Raw genomic sequence first — 6,664 nt, 5'->3', positions numbered from 1 at the left:
TCTATAAGTATACAGACATGTGTGGAGAAATGTCTTTAGTCGGCACTCGGACTTTGGTCGTGAATTGACGGCCCTAAAGTTACAACTTTATGAAAGAACAAATGGACTTATTTCACTTAAGTTCCATATTTTGATATAAGGTATTCACACAACCCAAGCACTTGACTTGCGAGTCTAAGTTGAACGATTCGAGACATGATCTCACAAAGAGAAATGAAAACCAAAGAAGGAAATTGTTTTCTTTTTCCATGGCCCACCAAGTTTTGGATCAAAGTATAAGTTGGGACTTAGGGGTTTCATGGGGTGCTGCATCACGTGGATTGTTAAGATTTTGTAGTAACAAAACGTCTGATGAGTTCTCAAAAAAGTTTGCATAAGTTCTGTGGGAACTGGTGCGTAGCTAAGTGTGTGTGTGTGTGTATAGGAAAAGGTTCTATGCGGTTGAGCTCATGGGAGCTTCCCATGAGGTCAAGCGGTGTGGGCCCCACTATGATACGTGTCGACCATCAACACTGCATTTGATGGGTCCCCTTTAAATTATGGGGTATCCCAAAAATCAGCCGTACACGGAACTCAGGTGGGCTATACCATCTAAAATCATGTGAAGACATGCTTAAAACATATAAAATTAGTTGGTGGGGCCCACGATTAGCTTGACTCACGGTGCTCGCAGGGTTAGGGTAATAAGAAAAATCCATTATATGTATGGGCTGGATTTGTGAACCACATCTCGATGGGCCCAACAAATGATTATCAATGTTTTAATGGACGGTAACCCCTCTTAACTTTCGTATGTGGTGTGGCCCACACAAGTCACAGATTGACTTTATTTTTAAGCCCTAGGCCCACCATGGAATGGTGCATCTGACTAATGGGGTAGATGGTCGACATGCATCACAGTGGGGCCGACACAACTTGATCTCTTGGGAAGTTCCCATGAGCTCAACACACACACACACACACACACACACACACACACACACACACACACATATGGGCCATATCACATACAAAAGTTGAGAGGGGTTATACCCTCCATTAAAATATTCATAATCGTTTGTTGGGCCCACAAATCTAGCCCATCCATTATATGTGTCCCACTTGGATGAGGGGTCAGACTAAGTTTCAGAGGTATCGAAATTTTAGGTGGGCCCCACCAAGCGCCTTTATATGTTTTAGGCATGTCTTCACATAATTTTAGATGGTATGGCCAACCTGAGTTCCATATACGACTGATTTTTGGGATATCCCATAATTTAAAGGGGACCCATCAAATGCTCGGTGTTGATGTTCAACATGCATCACGGTGGGACACACACAACTCAACCGCATAGAACCATTTCCCATACACACACACACACACACGTACATATGTACATATGTACATATATATGTATGTATGTACGTATGTATGTACATATATATGTATGTATGTAAATATATATATACATACATACATACATACATACATACATATACATATATATATATATATATATATATGAGGAATGCTCAGCTATGCACTGGTTCATACGTAATTACGTGCGAACCTTGCTATCAACTGTCGGATAAGGTCGATGGTTTGGATGAAAGCGCTCTTAGCACGAGTTTCCTTCTCTCACACACCTCTTCACAATATTCTCTACCTCTCCACAAGAATGCGGCTCTCTACCTCTCCGAGAATTTTCACATTAAATTCTTCCGCTGGGATGCTAGTTGGGTCCCACCAAGATGTTAATGATAAATCTACGTAGTCCATACATTTTTAAAAATATTTTTATAGTATGAACCCAAAACTGAGGTAGATCAAAATCTCAAGTGGGCCACACAGTGTTGACGAGGTTCATCAAGAGCTTCCACTATTTATGGAGCTATGCTATCTGGTTCTCTATTAGGAGTTTGAATTTTCATTATCCTTTGACTCCAAGGATAGTGAGTTCTCAAAGAACTTGACGTCTCTTAATTCTATTATTATATTAGACTCTATGTTTAGAAGTCTATAAGTTTTACTATTTTGTGCATACCCTACGAAAGCGCACTTAATAGCTCTTGGTCCTAACTTAGTTCTTTTTGGATTAAAAGTTCTGCAGTATGCAAGACACCCCCACACTTTAAGATATCCTAGGTTAGGTTTTCTACCTTTCCATGTTTCATATGGAGATATTTTATATTTTTTAGACAGAATTCTATTTAGAATATGACACGCTGCAAGCAGTGCCTCACTCCATAGATTTAATGGCAACTTTGCTCTTCTCAGCATTAAGTTGATCATTTCTACTAATGTTCTATTCTTCCTTTCAGCTATTTCATTTTGTTGAGGTGTGTATGGTGTTGTACATTGATGTATCAGTCCATGTTCTTTACAGAAGTTATCGAATTCATTGGAGAAGTATTCTCCTCCTCTATCGCTACGGAGAGTTTTTATCTTCTTATTTAGTTGATTCTCTACTTCTGCTTTATATATTTTAAACATGTTCAATGCTTCATCTTTACTTTTTAATAGGTACATATATACATATCTAGAGTAATCATGTATAAAGGTTATGAAGTACTGTTTACCTCCACGAGTAAGAATGTCATTTAACTTACAGATGTCACTGTGCACAAGATCCAATATTTGAGACGATCTTTCAACACTTGGAAAAGGTTTCTTCGTCATTTTGAATCGTATTCACACTTCACGTTTATCGGTTTCATTATCTATGTATGAGATTAAACCATTCTTAGCCATGAACTTCAAGGTACTATACCCTATATGGGCCAATCTATTATGCCACAGTCCAACGGATTCAACCATATACGCAAAAGTGCTACTTTTATTTAGAGAAAACTTAACCATCCCGTTACAAGCATATCCCTTTCATACAAAATTTTCATTTTTAGACATAATCAGTTTACCTGACTCACACACCACCCTTATGCCTGGTTTACCTAGAAGATCCCCAGAAACTAAGTTTCACCTCATGTCTGGGATGTGCAGTACATTAATTAGAATCACTTTCTTCCCAGAGATGAATATCAGTTCGACAGTTCCTTTGCTGACGACCTTCGATCAGACTTCATTACTCATTTGGACTTCTTGATCATCGGTTAATTCCTCATAGATTTTGAAAGCTGATTTGTCGTAGCACACATGTACTGCAGCGGCGGTATCATACCACCAACCTGGAACTTTACCTTGGATGGTATTCACCTCAGTAATCATAGCCACAATATCGCCTTCTTCTACTGCACTTGCCTCTTTTTTAGATTTGCGATATCGGCATACTCGAGCATAGTGACCGATTTTTCCATAAACATGGCATGAGCCTTTGAACTTTCCGTTCTTCTTTTGGGTATTTTTCTTGAATTTTTCTTTATTTGGTTTCAGAGAATCGTCCTTCTCGGGATTCTTGTTACTAGTATTCTCTACTACATGTACCTTGGACGAAGCATTCTCATTATCATTCTTTCTGTCGCAGTTACGGGATTCTTCCTCAATTCTGAGGTGTTTCTAAATTTGTTCCAGTGTGTAGTCCTCAGTTTTATGCAGCAACTTCTTTCTATAGTCTTTCCACATTGGTGGTAATTTGGCGATTATAGCCCCGACTTGGAATGATTCAGGAAGATTGATTTTGATTGTTTTGATTTTGTTTACTATTAGCTGCAATTCTTGGATTTTGGACAACAGCGGTTTGTTATCTACTATGTTGAAGTCAAAATACCTAACGATGAGAAATTTGTTTGTTCCTTCTTCTTCAGCCTTGTATTTGAACTCTAAAGCGGCCCAGATCTCTTTTGCTGATAATGTCTATTGGTACAGATCGTACAGGCGGTCGGAAAGCGCGTTCAAAATGTGTCCTCAACACAAGAGTTCCTCTTCAGCTCGTTTGGCGTGGGCAGCCACCTGTTCAGGTGTGTCTATGTCGGATGCTTCAGGTAGTACTTGCATATTTGAATCTAATATGTAGTAGATCTTCAGCACCGTAAGAATAAATTTCATCTTGTCTTGCCATCTCGTAAAATTGGTTCTATCGAACCGATCAAGACGTATCAAGTCCTGATTCATCAACTTGATGGATGAAACACTGTTGGCTTCCATCACAAATAACGTTTTAAGATTGTTGGAAATTTACAAAATAATATTTTTTCTGTAAAATATGGAATCTGAAAAATGCAAATTAATCTGAAATATGGACAGGCTAAAGCACATCTGAAACGCTATCCTTAAAGCTTTATTTGCCCCTACTCAAGTGAATTGAATATGCTGATAGGTTACAGGTAAACCGCTTCTAAGATACGACGAGCTTGGTGTGGGTCTGCGTTCAGCAAACACGAAGGCCCACCTATTGGAACTCTGTTACACTCAGTCTGACAAAAATACAATAAAAGAAAAAAAAATCTCAGAAGAAAGAAAGAGAGGAAAATTATGTGATTTAGACCACTGCACTGGTCAAGTTTTCAGCCACTGGTTCAGTCGAACTGATCTAGACCACACCGTTGGTCTGTTCTTCAAGCAAAGATTCAACCCTTACTGTCTTGCTGGAATTACTGGAGTATAGGAGAGGAGTGGAGGAGTGTATCAGTTCGTATGGGTCTACTGGAGTGAGTTGAGAGATGGGTTGGAAACCCATCCAGGCCCTCCTTTTATAGGCTATGGTGGCTAGGGGTTATAGTCCAGAGAATTAAATCTCATGACCGTTTTCTAGTTATTGGAGAAAACTAGCCGTTTTATGGCCGTTTTTTGACTGTTGTGCATGAGCCATTAAGCTGTTGCATGCTGACTGTTGTGAGATAGCAGCTAGCCGTTTTCTAGCTGTTGGGCTAGCCATGCAGCAGTTACTGCTGGACCCTATACTAATGGCACAACTGTTACAGTTCTGCTGCAATAACTCTTTTTCCAGATCTTTATATATACTGGAGGATGCGGACGTGCGAAGTGCAAAGTGCGCCTCTACAGCCACAGTGCCTCACATGCCCACGCCCTCACACCGAGCCCGAGACCTAGACCGAGACCGAGACCGAGACCGAGCCCGTGCCCGAGCGCGAGCACGCGCGCGGGTGTTCCAATGCTACGCACTAGAACACGCAAGGTCCATAGTCCTTGGACTAGGTAAGCAAATATTATAATACTCCACTGTTTTCATTTAAACCTCAAAAAGTTATTCTCTTTTTCCAATGTAGGACTATTCCCAAGACCCACAAAAAGGTACTTTTTCAAACACTTTTATATATTATATATTATTTTTATTTTATTAAAATATATTTTCAAATCAATATTTTGTAACAATAACTTTATGAACGGGTTGGATGAGGTGATATAAGTTCAGATCAAGCTAAATATTTAAGTTTTCCTTTCATCCAGGTTTATATAACCTCATCATCGAGTTGGATGCCCAATAAATATCATGGTGGGCCCTAAGAAGGTTTCAACGGTGTACGCTTATCCGGTGACATAAGGTTAGATGGCATATAAACATCACGGTGGAAAAATGGACAGACGTGTGGATAAAATGCATGCGACCATGGCCCCATAGGAGACATAGGTGGTGTTGGGGTCCCACCAAAGTTAATCCACTTGGACAGGCTGGTAGGTACAATTCATGCAATTCAGGGACACGGATTTGGTGGATCCCTAACTATAGGGCCCACCATGATGTATATAACTTTCATCCACACCGTCCATCTGTTTTGAGAGCTCATTTTAAGGCATGATCCCAACATTGAAGTAGATCCAAATCTCAAGTAGGTAACATCAATTAGTCGTTAAAAACCTTATTATGGGCCATAAAAGTACCCCACAAAAAGTTTTAAATCAAGCTGATATTTGTGTAGTCCCTTCGTCTAGGTCTTTATGACCTTGTAATATGTTGGATGGCAAATAAACATTCTAGTGGCCTTAAGGAAGTTTTTAATTGTGGGTACTTAATCACCACTGTTCCTATGGTGTGGTCCACCTAAGATTTAGATGTACTTCATTTTTATGATCATGCCTAAAATGAGCTATCAAAACAGATGTACGGCATTAATGCAAGGCACATATATCACCGTGGGCCCCGTATCCTCACTGCTTGTCCGAAAGAACTGAGCTTCACACCAACCAGGATGGCTTTAGAGTGATCAGCTCAGCAAACTGACGAGTATATCCTTTTGCTCGGAACAAGGTGACAACCCAGACAAATTGAGGTTCGATAGCTACGGACAGATGCAGGACTTCCAAGCTCTTCTCAACTATCAACCAATCGACACGAATGGATGAGGGTTCAGTTCAGCTCGACACTAGAGGCTCTCGGAGATCAAACCGAGGAGGGCAGTGATGACGTGTCGGATGATGTCCAAAAATGCAAGGAAACTCCTCGACCCATACCATGACAATCCCCCTCCTCGACGTAAAGGACGTTGTGCTGACCCCTTTCCTTGGCTCGGCGAATGATCATCTCCAAATGGGTGCAAATTCAGGGCAACTGCTGGCACCCATCACTCACACGTAACCATCCACCACGTAGTTATAGGGTAACTGCCAACATCCATTACTTGTGCACATTTCGCCCAGACGGTTAAGATCATGCCTAAGATGGCGGACCACCTCGTCCCACAAATACTATAAGGGGATCCATCAACATAGAAAGGTATGCAGAATCTCTCGCCTTAAACCCTCAATACGATCATACCTAAATTCCTACCC

Source organism: Magnolia sinica, chromosome 5 (genome assembly GCF_029962835.1).
Source record: "Magnolia sinica isolate HGM2019 chromosome 5, MsV1, whole genome shotgun sequence".
NCBI lineage: Eukaryota > Viridiplantae > Streptophyta > Magnoliopsida > Magnoliales > Magnoliaceae > Magnolia > Magnolia sinica.
The sequence above is the reverse complement of the archived record's forward strand: the minus strand, read 5'-3'. Positions refer to the sequence as shown.